This window comes from Lynx rufus, unplaced genomic scaffold (assembly GCF_022079265.1).
Source record: "Lynx rufus isolate CCGP_SWC_20201006 ecotype Redwood Valley unplaced genomic scaffold, mLynRuf1.p SCAF_2, whole genome shotgun sequence".
Lineage (NCBI taxonomy): Eukaryota > Metazoa > Chordata > Mammalia > Carnivora > Felidae > Lynx > Lynx rufus.
Window position 1 is genome coordinate 146,544,690 of NW_025814834.1, and position 17,077 is coordinate 146,561,766.

The 17,077-nt window shown below is 43.6% G+C and overlaps 1 long non-coding RNA gene across 1 annotated transcript in view; it reads right to left on the minus strand.

Moving 5' to 3' along the window:
• The window catches only part of LOC124516330 (uncharacterized), a 32,379-nt gene extending 19,171 nt beyond the window's left edge, over positions 1–13,208 (minus strand). The window contains exons 1-2 of the long non-coding RNA XR_006963024.1: positions 12,978–13,208; positions 8,499–8,662 (exon numbers count right to left, since the gene is read on the minus strand). This is a non-coding gene — a long non-coding RNA (uncharacterized LOC124516330). The remainder of the gene's footprint in view (positions 1–8,498; positions 8,663–12,977) is intronic.
• Positions 13,209–17,077: the final 3,869 nt, after the last annotated feature.

Below are 17,077 nucleotides of genomic sequence, written 5' to 3' on the forward strand. Positions count from 1 at the left end.
CTCTCTCTGCCCCTCCCCCGTTCATGCTCTGTCTCTCTCTGTCTCAAAAATAAATAAACGTTGAAAAAAAAATTTAAAAAAAAAAAATTGCATTAAAAAATTTAATTTTTTTAATTTTAATTTAATTTAATAAAAAATTAAAAAATCCCTACATTGCATTGAGCTACTTGATCATGTAATCACATTATTCTTAACACTATACGTTGCTTTGTTTATAAATAGGTACAGTGATTTCATTGTTTTGTTGTGCTCCATTGATGGGTAATTTTTCATCCCATTTTGTTTAAAACTGCTGTCCTCTTCAGGATGTGATCCAATATATTGGATTAAAACAAAAAAAATTTTTTTTAACATTTATTCATTTTTGAGAGACAGATTATGAGTGGGGGAGGGGCAGAGACAATGGGAGACAGAATCTGAGGCAGGCTCCAGGCTCTGAGCTGTCAGCACAGAGCTGGACACAGGGCTTGAACTCACAGACTGAGAGATCATGACCTGAGCCAAAGTCAGATGCTTAACTGACTGAGCCACCCAGGCACCCCCAATATATTGGATTTTTTAAATACGTGACTAAACAAACATAGTCACCATAGAACTGATGTTGCTTTGTGCCCTACAAGCGCAGGAATGCCGATAAGTTCTATTTTGTGTGAGTTACATAAAAGAATACTGTGGGTTTATAACTGCATACAGTGCTTATTGAGTATACTCCAGGCAGGACAGAACTTTTGTTTTGAACGGGCATGTGTGAGAATCAAATCCTCTGCCTATAATTTTGCATATTTGAAGACTGGCAGAATTTTTCACAGACTAGCTTCTTGCTTCATTATTTTGGAAACTTGTTTCTTCTTCACTATCCGCATACTTTCGATGCCCAGTGCAATAGGTCATGTTCATATTGCAATATGACCCCTGGCATTGCTGAAGTGGGCGGTGGGAAGAATGCCAGAAGCCATTCCTGCACCAGAATAGCTAGTAATAACTTAACTAGATGTGAAAGTAAACCACATAAACCTAACCTTCTTAACCTAAACTCCACGGATCTTCAACTCAACTTCCCCTTAGCTGAACCCCTAACACCCCATGGTCTCTCTAACACCAGCCTACAGAAGGGCAAGTGTAACAGAGGGTGGGTTGGAGAGGAAAGGGACAGAGGTCCTGATTGTGGCCAATATACTTCTAAGTTTTACAAAAACATATTACCATGTCAACACATTGCTTGGGCCCCAAACAGGGCCTTGAAAGAGGTGTGGGCTCATGAGGGCCCTGGGATGTCATTAACTTATCTGCCCTGCTAAGCGCGAACGAGTCCTGTTTGGACACACCACCTATTCACAAGACATTTCCATTTACAGTGTTGGTGCACTGGGGCGCATGCGGGCAAATGCAGGTTAGTATGTGCTACCACCAGCATTTGGCAGTTGGCTACCCTCCAACAAATTCAGCAACTGAATAGAGTTTTCCTGTGTTTTAAGTTTCATTCCTTAGCCTCAAGGCATAAGGAACCTCACTGACCTCATTAGTATGTTCACATGCAATTGAAAGGTGTTTGCCTTAGAAAGTAGAGGCAGGGGCGCCTGGGTGGCGCAGTCGGTTAAGCGTCCGACTTCAGTCAGGTCACGATCTCGCGGTCCATGAGTTCGAGCCCCGCGTCAGGCTCTGGGCTGATGGCTCGGAGCCTGGAGCCTGTTTCCGATTCTGTGTCTCCCTCTCTCTGCCCCTCCCCCGTTCATGCTCTGTCTCTCTCTGTCCCAAAAATAAATAAACGTTGAAAAAAAAATTAAAAAAAAAAGAAAGTAGAGGCAGTTTAGTAAATTGGCACGGAGGAGACTCGTGGAAGGACAAGAAAGGGGTGGGTTGTGCTCAGACTTTGGGCAAATTAAAGAGAGCACGATAAGATGTCCGAATGATCAGTTTAAGGATTTTCTGTGGCACACGTGTAGTCTAGAAGAGGGTCGTCACAGGAATGCTTTCAGCGGGAAGTAATAGAAGACTCAACTAACAATGGCTTAAGTAACAGGGCTTAAATAATAAAGATAATTACTTCTTAGAACAAAAGCTTTGAAGGTAGGTGAATTGCTAATTCTGATATGTTGGGGCTATTTGTCCTTTTCTCTATGATTTTCTTGATCAAAAGGTGGTTGCTTCAGCTCTATATATCATTCATCCAAAGGCAGAAAACGGGAGGGGGGGAGGCAGTGAGAGAGTATGTGCCTTTCTCCTTTTAGAAAGGAAAACAACCCTTTTCTAGCCAGTTTCCTATCAGAATTCCTCTTTAGGTCTCATTGGCCCAAACTGGGCACATGGTTGCCCCTCGGTGTACGGGGAAATTGGGAAAGTGGGTCTGGCAAAGGGACATGGGAGTTCCATGGCTTAGTCATGCTTCATCACTCTGGGCTGGGCGTATGGCTTCTCTGAACAAAACAGGGACTCTATTATTAAGAAGAAAACGGGATGGGAGCCTGGGTGGCTCAGTCGGTTGAGCGTCCGACTCTTGATTTCGACTCAGGTCATGATCTCACAGTTCATGGGATCAAGCCCCAAGCTGGGCTCCATGCTGACAGCACAGAGCCTGCTTGGGATTCTCTCTCTCTCTCTCTCTCTCTCTTCCTCTCTCTGCTCCTCCCCCTACTTGCTCACTGTCTTTCTCTCTCAAAATAAACAAACTTTCAAAAAAAAAAAAAAAAAAGAAGGAAAAGGGAATGGCTATTGGGAGGCAACTAATGGCATATATAATGGAAACTTTTGTGTTGAGTATCATAAAACTATCTTTACTTGACAATTACTAAGCTAATGTAAACAAAGGACATACATGAAGACAAACTATCGTTTAGTTAGCCAGTATTCTGTGCCAGGATCTGGTGCTAGATGTTAAACATAAGTTTCCTGTGGTTAGCCTTGCCCTGCAAGATGGATATTATTATCATTATTTTCAGAGAGATTAGATTACCTCCCCATTAGGGAAATAAGTAGCTTCATTTTGATTTTATCATTAAAGCCATTGCCTTTCTTGAACATCAAATAAATCATATGCAATATTCTCTTTTGTTTCAGACTTATCTTGCTCAATATTAGGCCTGTGATTCATTCATGTTGTTAAGGGTACTATCATGTGCCTCTTATTGCTGTGTACTATTCCATGGCTTGAAAATATCACAATTTATTTATCTACTGCGCTATAGGTTGATTTTTCGGTTGTTTGCTGTTCAGAGATATTATGAATAAAATTGCTTTTAACATTCTTAATATGAGTCTTTTGGCATTCCTTTCTGTTGGGTTTACACACAGGAGCAGCATAGGGTATTTTTAGCTTTGGTAGATACTCTTTAAATTTAAAGATTTAAAGGTTTTTAAATCTTTAATTAAATCTGGGAGACTTAAATATTTTGAAGTCTTTAAAAGATTTCCAAAGTGGTTGTACCAAGTTACACTCCCACCAGCAATTTGTGAGAGAGCCATCTGCCAATGTTTGGTGTTGTTACATAGAAGGTGGTAAGACATATGGAAAAAGAAAAGCTGGGCAAGACGAGGGGGATTGTTGGGGCTGGGAGAAAGTGGAGCAGGTTGAAATTTTAAATACAGTGGTTGAGGGGTGGGTACTTGGGTGGCTCAATCAATTAAGCATCTGACTCTTGATTTCGACTCGGGTCACGATCTCACAGTTCATGGGTTGAGCCCTACATCGGGTTCCACGTGGACAGTGCAGAGCCTGCTTGGGATTCTCTCTCTCCGTTTTTCTCTGCCCCTCCCCATTCATGCTGTCTCTCTCTCTCTCAAAAATAAATAAACTTAAAATAAACTTAAAAAAAAATACAGTAATTAACATAGTTTTTTTTTTTTTTCTTTTTGAGAAGGTGACATTCCAGCAAAGTCACAAGGAAGGTAAGGGCATGAGCAATGCAGGCATGTGGAAAATGTTGGAGGCAGAGGCCAGGGCCAGTACAAAGGCTGTAAATCGACGCCCTGCATGCTGGAGTCAGGGTAACAGGTCAGTGTGGAAGAAGAGCGAGTGAGGGGGAAAGCAACAGAAGATATTATAAGAGGCAAATGGCATCAGATCACGCAGGATCTTTGAGGACACAGGGAGGACTTGGCCTTTCACCCCGAGTGCCAGGGCGAGTCACAACAGTGTTTTGAACAGATGAGTGACATAATCTGACTTCCATTTTAGAGAGATCATTCTGGTGTCTGGGTTGAGGACAGGTTGTACGGTGGGAGCAGGGAGAGCAGTTAGTAAGCTACTGCAGGAGGTGACGGTGGCTTTTGGGCCAGGGCGGTGGCAGTGGACATGCTGAGACTGATTAGATGCTGGGTGTATTTTGAAGGTAGAGCAATCATTTTTATTGGCATCACTAGCTTTAATATTAGCAATGCTATGGTAATAATAATAGTTATCATTTTCAATCTCTTACTATGTCCGTACTGTATGTTTTATTATTCTCGTAAACTGAAGCTCAAAGATGTTAGGCAACCTCCCTAAAAACACAGGTTTCATAAGAGATAGACCAGGCATTCTATCTTAGCTCTAGCAGATTTCAAACTTAATGCTCCTAAAACTGCCTCATCACTAGGTTCTGGTTTCCGTTTTGCCTCTACCCCAGGCAGCGCCTTGTACATAATAGGTGATCGATATATTTACATTGAATTCATTGACACCATTCACTTTTCCCTGAACTTTGTTTCTGGATTTTCTTAAAAAATAGGCTTTTACTGTTATATTTACACACTGTAAACTTTACTTTTTGGGTATATAGTTCCATGACTTTTAACATGCATAGATTTACGTGAGCACTACCACAATCAGGATATAGACTATTTCCATTGCTTCTGCCTGCCCCAAATTCTCTCATGCTGCACCTGTGCAGCCAAACCCTCCCCCACCCAATAATTCCTGGAAACCCCTAATCTGTTCTTCATCTTTACTGATTATAAACATGAGTGTACAGGTTTTTGTGGGAGCGTAAGTGTGCAGTTTTCTGGGATAAAAGCCCAGGCATGTATTTGCCAGTCCATGTGGTTAATATTTGTTTAACTCTATAAGAAACTACCAAATTGTTTTCTAAAGTGATTACACCATTGTACAAGTCAACCAGCACCATATGAAAGTAACAATTGCTCTGTGTCTTTGTCAATGCTTTTTGAAATTTACAGTGAAAGTATTTTGGACTCCAGAATATATTTATAGGCTAAATTCCATATTCCATATTTTTTTAATGTGTCACATAAATTTAGTCTGTGACATTTTCCTCATTGAAGATATTTTACAATACATTAAAATACATCAATATTTCATGAAAAAACCTAGTAGAAGAATTTAGATAATACCTATGATATACGAAATTTCACCCTGGCTATACATTTTTTTAATTTTAAGCATCAGTTTTTAAAAAGTAACATCAAAATGTTAAGGATTGCTGTATTCTTCATATATCCCATGTCTCATAAATTTGAATTCAACTGCTAGTTCTTTTCCCAACCATATATGTTAAGGGTATTTGCTTCTGTTTTTGAATGGTAACAGTACCCATTTTCTGTTCCTTAGGAGTGATACTTAGGTCTTATTTTTCTGATTCTTCCAGAAAATGCTGCATGTTGCGTTTGAATAGGAATTGAGGGTTCAGAAAGGGGTGGGCAATTACAGATCTCTCTAATTTTAAAAACCTGAGGTATGGGTCCAGCCAAGTGCTCAGCTTGATTTCCATGATTTCTAAATAAACATGATATTGGCATACTTTACAAAATTTACCACCTGCCCTTTTTGATCCAGATACCTTTCCATTTGGAGACTGTTATTGTGATGTAATTAACACATATAAATAACACAATGTGGTTGCACGACTTCCAATAAGGAAGTCCCTATGAAACAGGCCTAAGCTTTTCTTTTCTTTCAGGGATGTTGTAGAAGTTAGATAATCAAAGGTCATAAAGTAGTGAATGAAAATTTGCTTTAAGGGACAAAAACATGTTACTATTATTATAAAAGATAAGTCACTTCTTAATTAAATGAGTACTAAGTACCTCATATAGTGAAAGTATCATGTAAGATATGTTCATGGAGAATATAAGTATAAAACAGAGCTCTTACCCTCATGTATTTACAATCTAGTTGGCAGAGAAGTAAAATGTTTAAAAAAATTTAGGGGTGCCTGGGTGGCTCAGTCGGTTGAGAGTCCAACTTCAGCTCAGGTCATGGTCTCACAGCTTGTGAGTTCAAGCCCCACATCAGGCTCTGTGCTGACAGCTCGGAGCCTGGAGCCTGCTTCAGATTCTGTGTCTTCCTCTCTCTCTGCCCCAACCCACTCACATTGTCTCTGTCTCTCTCTCTCTCTCAAATAAATAAATAAATAAACATTAAAACAAAATTAAAAAAAAATTTAAGTATTCCAGTAACACGTGAATACACGTTACAAGGCTTTATGTATGTGTGATTGCACAAACAGTAAAATATCCCACACATTGGTCTATTACATAGATATATAAGTTTAAATGGTGCACTCTCACAAAGTATTGGTTTCGTCTCACAGCAGATAATGTGTGAAGTCATAAGCCCACTATTCTTATCTCAGTTCCCTGAGCAGGTGAAGAAATTTGAGCTGGGCTCAGCAGAACATTAGAGAGGAGGGAGAGGACATTCCAAGCAAATGAAGTGTCAAGAGCCAAAGTGCAGAGATGGAAAGTGCAAGCATGTGCCTGACCTGTGAGCAAACCGGTTGGCTTGACAGAGGAGTAATGATAACAGCAGTCATTAATTGAGCACTGAGTGTGGCAAGCACTGGGCTAAGTCTGATACACAGGCTACCTCACTAAATCTCAACAACATTGGAAATAAACTGAGGATTCGGAATCTTCCATACAGGTACACAGCTAATAAATTGTAGACCTGGGGTTCCAACCCAGACGGTCTGATTCTAGTCCTTAACCTCAACATTATACTGTAACACTAAGGCTAGAAAGGCAATTTGAGGACACATTGTAGGGAGCTGAGATGTTTGAACTTTAGCCCAGAGGACTAGGGGTTCTCCATCTTTTCCCCAGCCCTCTATATTTAACTGATAGGATATCTTGAGGAACATCCCCTTGATAAAAATGGTTCAACATGAGCATGGGCTGGGGAAGAGCATCAACATCTCCAGCCTATGTGTGGAAATGCTGCTCATTCTGTCCTGAGAGAGTGAGATGCTTCTCAAGAAAGGGTGTCTCCCTTTTGAGGGTCACCACTATAGATGACGGGGGAAGCCTGTAAGTCTTAAAAAGAGAACGTAGAAGAACCAACGAGTGTCAATGAATTTGGCAGCAAGGTCCAAAATGGACTGGACACAGGTCCAGGCAATGGACCACTGCAGCCCAACTATGCAGATAAGGGAGAGCTAAGGTGGGACAATGGGGATGGCTGTTGGGAAGGGAAGATTGATAGGACCTGGTGACTAGAAGGATCTAGGGGCAATGGAGTGGAGGAGTTAGTCAATAAAGATTGTATAACTGTGGTTTCTTTCCTGTGCCTTCAAGAAGAGCAGACTGGTCCTTACAGCATCCTTGAGCCCTCAAAGTCTATTGTCATATCGGCCATGGCCACTAGAGGGCTGCCCCATCTCGTCTGGAGCCCAGACTGATTCCTACGCAGGGAAGACAGTGGGACTGTTTAAAATCCAAGTCCTGCTGGTCCCTGGAACTTCATGAGAGCCTGGGTTTACAACGGTTGATTTTCATTGAGACAGAAGGTTGGAAGGTCTCCCACGCACTGACGATGGCTGGAAGTGGCCTAAGAGGTGGTGATAAGTTACGGAGTGCTGGTGTGGGTGCCCAGGCCGCCAGGGGAACAGGAGGGCAGGAGCAAGAAATCTCAGGTTTGAAGATATCCTGGTCGCGGAAGACAGAGAACTTGCACAGTTGAACCGCAGCTGGAGCGGATGTGTGTGCCCATGTGCGTGAGTGTGGGGATGCATATGGGCGGTACCTGTGCACGGGTGAGTGTGTGTGGATGCATATACGTGCATGCGTGCGAGTGTGGATGGGTGAGTATGCGTGTGCACGTGTGCGGGTGTATACGTGTATGTGTAAACGTGTGCATGCCTGGGAGAGCGTGGCACATGTGGGCAGGCTTCCAAGTGTCTGTGTGTGTCTGCTCTGCAGGGGGGAATGTTCATGTTTGTTGCTTGGCTGCAGCCCAAAAGACAAACAATGAGGTGAATGGAAATGAACTGGAGTCTCTGCTTCAGCAGTGATTAGCTCCCATCAATTCTGACCAAGCGGAGATACAACAGGCACCAAGGAGCAAACACTGGGAAACTCAGAGACCTGGGTTGTGCAGGGGTCTGCAAAGCCACTCGGCAGCGTCCTTGGACAGCAAAGGTCGCCTCTGGAGCCTGGAGCGGGAGACGGGTCATTCCTGCCCTCAGACACAGATCTGTGTGCTATTCCATCCTGGCCAGTGGCTCTTCGGTCCGGCCTTGGTCTTACTAAACATCACTTTACTTTCTGATGGGTGGACAACTACCTACCTCACCTTCCCCTGGCAGTTTTCTCGTTCTCTTTGTCAGGCTGGCCTCTGTCTCTTCCCAGAGATGAGGTGAGAGCCCTCTTACCAGCTGCTCAGAGGAGCCCGGCTTCGTGCTGTGTTCACACTTGGTCATGTTGCCTTGTCCTCAGGCTCCCCTCTTGCCACCTGTCAGGGGTTGGAAGCAGAATGGTGAAGGCAGAAACACAGACTGTCTGGTGGGTTGGTGAGAAGGAGTTGTTCCTTATCTCTAGACCTGTGCACATATTTATGTGTGAGCGAGTGGGAAAGGTGGTGGTAGGGAGGGCATTAGAGGACCCTGGGGCAGGCCTTCAGCCCTCAGAGCTGGGGTCCCTGGCTGTGGGTTCCCCGAGGCCCAGAGACACTGGTTTAGTTGGGGACATGAGTGTCTGCCAACCTGCTAAAGTGCATGCCCTGTCCTCACAGAACAGGGTCTTTCCTGGGCTCTCACAATCCCTCATGAGCACGTCTCAGAGGGCGCCAGGCCCCTCAAGCAGCATGGCTATGAGAATTTAAAAAAAGCTCTGCATACACAGCAGGTTCTCCTTATGCTTGTATACTTGGGTGTGTGGGGAGGGTACTTCATCATTCATTCACATCCTAATAAATCTAGAGTAGTTGCTTCGTAGAAATTACTTATTGGACGCCTGGGTGGCTCCATTGGTTAAGTGTCTGACTTCGGCTCAGGTTGTGAACTCAATGGTTCGCAGGTTCCAGCCCCGTAATGGGCTCTGTGCTGACAGCTTGGAGCCTGGAGCCTACTTCAGATTCTGTGTCTCCCTCTCTGCCTCTCTCCTGCTCGCATTCTGTCTCTCCCTCTTTCTCTCTCAAAAATAAATAAACATTAAAAAAGAAATTGTTCATAACACTTCCAGTTTGTTTTTAGTCTTTAAATAGTTCCTGTTCTCATTTGCCCCCTCAGGGCACAAGTGGCCCAGTCCTGATTTTTTTTCTAATGCCGTTCTTGTTTTATAGTTCACTAGATTGAATAGCTGTGGGAGTTCTCAAGCTTTAATATTAAAAAAAAAAATCTGAGGAGCTTGTGTTATTTTAAAAAAATAAATAGGGGCGCCTGGGTGGCGCAGTCGGTTAAGCGCCCGACTTCAGCCAGGTCACGATCTCGCGGTCCGTGAGTTCGAGCCCCGCGTCGGGCTCTGGGCTGATGGCTCGGAGCCTGGAGCCTGTTTCCGATTCTGTGTCTCCCTCTCTCTCTGCCCCTCCCCCGTTCATGCTCTGTCTCTCTCTGTCCCAAAAATAAAAAAATAAATAAAAAAATAAAAAAATAAAAAAAATAAAAAAATAAAAAAATAAATAAATTCTAGGGGCACTTGGGTGGCTCAGTTGGTTAAGTGACCAACTCTTGGTTTTGGCTCAGGTCACGATTTCACTGTTTTGTAAGTTCAAGTCCCACATCAGGCTTCATGCTGGCAGCGTGAGCCTGCTTGGGATTTTCTTTCTCCTCTCTCTCTACCCCTGCCCCACTCATGCTGTCTCTGTCCCTTTCAAAATAAATAAATAAACTTAAAAAAAAAAAAGTAAATTCTACCCCCAAAGTGGGGCTTGAACTCACAACCCTGAGCATTGAGATCAAGAGTAGCATGCTCTACCGACTGAACTAGCCAGACATCCTGAGTAGCTTCGTTTAAAGGCAAATTTCTCAGGCCCCGTTTAAATCTATGGAATCAGAATTTCTGGAATGAGACACAGGAATTTGCATTTTACCAATCCCTCCCCCACACCCAAGATCCTGAGTTAGGTGATCCACAGAACACATGCTATGAACCATGGTGTGGAAGGATGCTTTAGTTTCCAGAGTTCTTTATATATTCTAGACACAAGGCCCTTGTTGGTTGTGTGATTTGTAAATCTTTCCTCCTAGACTGTAATTTGTTTTTTCATCCTTTTACAGGGTCTTTCACAGAGGAAAAGTATTAAATTTTGATAAGGTCCAATTTGATGAGGTCAACTCTGCTGAGCCCTAGGTCCCAAAGATACCTTCCTGTGTTCTTTTCTAGAAGTTTTGTAGTCTTATGTTTACATGTAAGTCCATGATCCATTATGAGTTAATTTTTTTTTAATGTTTATTTATTTTTGAGAGGGAGAGACAGACACGAGCAGGGGAAGAGTTGACAAAGAGAGGGACACAGCATCCAAAGCAGGCTCCAGGCTCCGAGCTGTCAGCACAGAGTCTGATGTGGGGCTCTAACTCACAAACCATGAGACCATGACCTGAGCCAAAGTCGGACACATAACTGACTGAGCCACCCAAGCGCCCTGTGAGTTAGTTTTTATATTAGGTGTGAGGTTTATGTTCAATTTTTCCAGCACTACTTATTGAAAAGGCTGTTTCTCCTTCATTGGATTGCTTTCATTTCTTTATCAGAATTAGTCAGGGACATATTTGTGTGGCTCTAGATCTGGGTTCTTTATTCTGTTCCACTGATCTGTGTGCCTATTCCCTCCACCAGCACCGTGCTGTCTTGATACCGGAGTTATGCATTAGGCCTTAATGTTGAGAAGAGTGGTTTCTCTCACTTCATTCTTGTTTTTCAACATTGTTTTGGCTATTCTTTTTTTAAGTTTATTTAATTTATTTTGATAGAGAGCATGTGTGTGAGCGGGGAAGAGGGGGAGAGAGAGAGAGAGAGAGAGGGAGAATCCCAAGCAGACGCCATGTTTTCAGCACAGAGTCTGATAGGGGGCTCGATCCCATGAACTGTGAGATCATGAACTGACCCGATATCAAGAGTTGGATGCTTAACCGACTGAACCACCCAGGTATCCATCCCTGTTTTGGCTATTCTGGGGCCTTTTCCTTTTCAAATAAATTTTGGAATAAGCTTGTCAAGGCCTACAAATTAACTTGCTCAGATTTTGATGGGAATTACATTAATACTGATCAGTTTTAGAAAAGAACTGTATTTTTTTTTTTCTTGCACCAGAATTTTGGGAGAGCAGGGTTTAACCAAAGCAGTTCTGAAGTCTTACCTTGTTAAATGTTTCTTGCCTGGGATATACTTTTACTTTCAGCCACTACAATCTCTTATCTGGCTGCAGAGAAGAAACCATGTGGAAAAACTGGGCAGCTACAGTTGGTTCAAGGTTCACCAATAAGCTTTGTTCCAACCTAGAATCCTAGAAATTAAGCATACTCAGTGCTCTAAATTGTCTCCTTAAGGGCACATTGTAGCTTCTTGGGATTCATCTGCTGTCTTTAGGAAAACGGAATAGAGATATCTTAAGAGAAGTAGGTTGTGGGACGCCTGGGTGGCTCAGTTGGTTAAGCTTCCAACTCGATTTCTGCTCAGGTCATGATCTCGTGGTTCATGGGATTGAGCCCTGAATTGGGTTCCACACTAACAGCATGGAGCCTGCTTGGTCTTCTCTCTCCCTCTCTCTGCCCCTCACCACCTACTCTCTCTCAAAATAAATAAGTAAACTTCCACGAAAGAGAGAGAAGTCGGTTGTACTTCTTGAGTCTGTGAGGTCCAAATGTTTACTTCATTCACTTGATCCTCACCTCTGCTTTGCCAGAGAAGGAAGATTGAATGGACTTGAGGGGTTACTGGGAACACCCATCTCACCAGCACCACCAAGCACTGTTCCAAGGGTGCGAGAAGATGTGGTGACTCAAAAAGAGGATGGTTTTGTGGAAGGTCTTTAAACTTAACCTCACACTCTGCAGTGCCTGCTCGTGCACTCTTCCCATTTCTTATCCTCCTGGGAAGCAGCTGTCAACATGCGATCCTAATGTTCTCGCACCCTTTTCCTCACATCGCTCTTCCCACCCCCCACCCCCCCCCCCCAGTCACACCCTTCAGTTCTCCAATCGGTTATTTGTAGCCAGTGACTCAGATGTTTGGCACGTTAACGTTCATCTCAGTTAACACCAGACGAAGTGAACCCAGTTTCATTTCTGTCCTCATCTAAAAGTTGGCCCCAGACTAGTTCACAGAATCTCTGCAGTTTTCCTTGGCTGGTGTAAGCTATGTGTGTCCCTTTAGTGATCTGATTGATACTGGCCTTTGTGGTGGATGTCACATCCAGAGAGTTGCAAGGACACACTTGATAAAAGGGACTACTTACCTGGAATTTACCCTCAGAACACCATAATCTTGACAATGACAGTTTTGTGCACCTCCAGTGCTTTGAGGGGTTCTTATAATTCTGAGTTGTACAGAGGCAATCAAAAGATTTCTTGAGAATGACTAACTCGCCATGTGGAATGAGAACTGTACGCAGTTAAACAGTTAATTGTACCAATAGCATCTAAATGTGGTATCCACACAATAAGCTTCAAGAAGCATCCAGTGTGTCGTAACCTAAAATGCCCCTATCTTAGAGAATTAGCAAGACCCTTAGTTGGATCTGGCTAGAGAAATGACTTTACTGAAGCCTTAAAACTTCTTTGCCAAGTTCTCCCCCCACCCCCAGTTTTCTTTATTCTTTATGCCTTACCTACCCTCTTATGTCTTCTGCCATGTTACATTGGGATGGTTCCTTCTACATGCAAATGGCAACTGATGTGGTCATTGGGTTCCATGTCCCTCAGTAGTTCCCTCCAGGAACCACGTGAGAGCATACCCAGGGCCTGAGGGCTGGAACACAAAGAAAATGAGGGTGGAGTGTTGCTGAACTAACCCAAGAGCTATATATTCTTTCTGTATTTTTTTCTCAGTCAATGAGAGCACACAGCTGCCTTGCTTATGGATTACAGAACCTTGTAAGGCTGGGCTCAGGGCTATGGAAACAGTAATACCCATGGGACTAAGGCATCCATTGTCTGTTCTTTGCTAAACTCACTTCATCACCAATACAAACATTACGGTCATCCTCCTTTCGCCCCATCGCTTCCGCCGATCACCCCCCCATCACCTCCTCCTAGGCTGGCCAGACGCTTCTGCCATTTGCCGGAGGAAGATGGGATATTTTTTGGTATGCACAAGAGAGCCCTGGTTTCCTAGTTACACTATTCTGTCCTTCCTTGTCCCAAGCTCCTTCTACTAACTGCAGAGAGCTCTCAGTTCACAGGGGCTGCTGCTTTCAGTGCTTGCTCCCTGAAGGAGCATGCCTAGCTGCTGTTTGGGGGATGGTATCCTCCACTGACATCTGCATGGACTCTGTCTTTGTAGGCTACAGGGATGTGAGGGATGAGGTTTTTAGAAGAGTGGCTTTTCTGATAGGAAGGGAGAAGCTTCCAGACTGCATCTAACCTAAAACAGGTTTTCCTCTCTGAACAGAAGTCATCGATGCTTCCCGTGTTGCAGTAACAACAACAACGACCCGTCCTAGCTACTGCTGGGTATGGGTTTGAGTGTTGAATCCCTTTGGGCTCATTAGGGATGTGGGGCTGGGAGAGTGCAGTGGGAGGTGGGGGGCCACCCTTTCACGCTGGCTCCATCTACAGAACGCTTCCCGAAGGTCCCTTCCTGCTTCTATAATCTTGGCAGAACAAAGCGGCCACTATTCCTCTTTGCCGAGCCCTGTCTGTGCTCAACACCTCCTGTGCCCTCTCTAATTTCCCTCTTCCTCACGCAATCCAGCTGCCTGTTGAGGCTTCTCTCCCTGTATTTACAGCCATCTAATCAGCTGGTAATTTACTTTCAATCAGTGCCAGATTGTGTTCCTCAGATTCATATCTCTTCTTTCGTTTAGTGAGGAAATGATTGCCTTTCCTTTTTACCATTCGCTTTACATATCAGCTGCCATGTTGTGCTGATGAGTAGTCCCTTCGATAGGAAGGGATAATCCGACATTTCAAGAGTGCATCTGTCCAAAGCTGTCCAGGTTAAGACTTACATCACAGGTAAGTTCAAATACTTGGGACTGGGGGAGAGTCTTTCACGGCCAGTCTTATGGTCAGTGTCTCAAGTTCTTGAGTTGTTAGTGGCAAGTGTAGTTTGGCAGAAACTTCTTGTCATTTAATCCCAGCTGGGAATTAATTTTCTGGTAGGCTGCCTGTCAGGACCATCCAGAATGGTTAGGGATGGGGGAAGGGCGGTGCCAGGCTGTGGCCGAAGTCCTATCTCTTAGATTTTAGCTACATGAGGTTGAAGAGGCTGCCTGCTAAAGTTTGAAAAACTGCAGGCCAAGAATAATAACAGATTATTTGTGTGGCTTGTGAAGCTGGTTGAGTCGCGTGGAATAGAAATTAAATCGGGAAGATGAAGAGAACAAATGAGGGTACAGTCAGAGACTGAATGAAGGACAGATGGACTGAGGGTCAGTTGGGGTCCACCCACCCACTTTCCCCTCATACGTGTGTTGGGATGCTTTCCTGGATGGGGGCATGTTCTCAAATATGGCTGAGTGGGTAATCTGTCTTACCTCTCTTCTAGGGAAGATTCTCCTGTAGGACAGGATGGGGCTGGAAAACCTTCACTTCTTACCCACCCCTCCAGCTTCTTGCTCTTGAAACCATCATGCCCTTTCTGCCTCTTGAGCCTGAAGATCTCTTCCTCTTCCCAACCCTGTTAACATTAATAATTATTAACTATAATAAATAATATATTGGTAATATATTAATAAAATATTATCATATTCTTCACATTATATTAACATGTTATTAATAATAATATATTAGTGTATATATATATTTTTTGGTCTTGGTTTTAAATGGAAGCTTCTTCAAGTTGCTTTCTCTACCTCTGAACCCTCCAGACCCTGGTCAGGTGCTCCACCTCTGTGCCCCTAGGACCCTGTACTCATAGGTAATGTGCATCCATGTACCTTTTTGTATCCGTCATTAGATAGTGAGCCTAACATGAAAGCCAGAAGGGATGTGTATAGTACAAGGTCTAGCACATTGTGTCATCCAAATAGTTGCTGAGCTTGGTTATGGAGAAGCAGCCAGGTTGGTACATCCTGTGTCTAGAGGGCAGGGAATGGCCCTTCATAAGTCAGGTACCAGTCACTAAGAATATTCCCCATGCTGGGCACAAATATTTCCCATGCCGGTCCCTTAAAAGACCAGAGTGTGGTTGGAAATTGATGGTAGGGGGTGCTCAAGAAGCAAGAGAGTGATCAGTCAGTTATTGGGAGGATCTGTCTTCAGAGTTTAGTGGCCTAGCCACCAGGCTGGGGTCTAGGGTCAGGGCGCTTCTCAAGGAGAGGACTAAAAGGGGCATGAGGGAATAGCAGGCCCCCAGCCTAGACCTGGTCCTGAGAATAGGCACCAGAGGAACACCAGGCAGCACGACAGCCCTCTGGCTACCACTGGGGGCATTGGATCCTGGCTGAGTTTAGCAGCAGAAGTGGATCCATCAGTTTTCAGATGTGCTAAGGCCCTGGGGCCAGGGAGGGGACTAAACTACACAAAGTCAGTTAAGTCCTTCCTACTTCTCATTCCAGAATTGTCTATAAGGCTTAATAAAAATCATATTCCTATGCTTCACCTTACAGTTACTGAAATGAAAATATCTGGAGGTTAGGTCTCAAGTCTGAGAATCTTGAGTGGGATAACAATGGGCTCTGATGGAGTGAACTAGAGCAGGCAGAACCAGGGGAAACAAGGCAGCGTTCACATTAGAATCAGTGGGCAAACTCTCACATCTTTGTACTAATTCTGACTGTATTAGTTTGCTAGGGCAGCTGTAACAAAGTATCACAAAATTGGGTGACTTACACAGCAGAGTTCCAGAGTCTAGAGGTCCAAGGTCAAGATGTCAGCAGGATAGGTTCCCTCTGAAGTCTGGGAGGAAGAATTTGTTCCATGCCTCTCTCTTAGCTTCTGGGAGTTTGCTCCCAATCTTTGGTGTTCATTGGTTTGCAGATGCATCACCCCATCTCTGCTTTCATGTTCATATTGCATTATTCCCATGGGGTGTCTATTTCTGTGTCTAAATTTCTCCTCTTTATTGGAGATGAAGATATCATTATTATTGGATTATGATCTCCTTTTAACTTGATTACCTCTATAAACACCCTATTTCTGAAAAAGGTTGCATCCTGAGGTACTGGGGATTAGGGCTTCAACATATCTTTTTTGGGGGACATAATTCAACGCATAACACTAAGTGGGAGAATTCATTGAGGAATAGTAGAAAGGGAGTAGATTCTCATCAGAGAGTCCAAAATTTTTGACGAAGGACCTCTTGGCTGCTTCTGATATGGTCTCAAAACTCTTAAGATACCATTCAGAAAGTTTCTGTAAAAGAAAAAGAAAAACTCACAGGTATAATCAAAAGATCCAACCATGAGAGATAAATAATTCTCAAAAGTAAAATTCTGATGACATAAGTGAAAGTGATCCTGAAGGAATTATTGTGCCTGCAAAGAGAGCTCTTTGATGAGTTTTCGTCATAAATGGTCATTGGTGGTTAAAGAAGTGTTGGTGGAAGGAGTACAGTCAACAAAGAATATAACCTGTAAAAGGAAGCTAAGAATGAAACACATCTAATAAAAATGCTAAGGGAGAGGCGCTTGCATGGCTCAGTCATTTAAGTGTCAGACTCTTGATTTTGGCTCAGGTCATGATCTCACGATTGAGACTGAGCCCCACGTCGGGTTCCACACTAAACATGAAGCCTGCTTAAGATTCTCTCTCCCTCCCCTTTCCCCCTG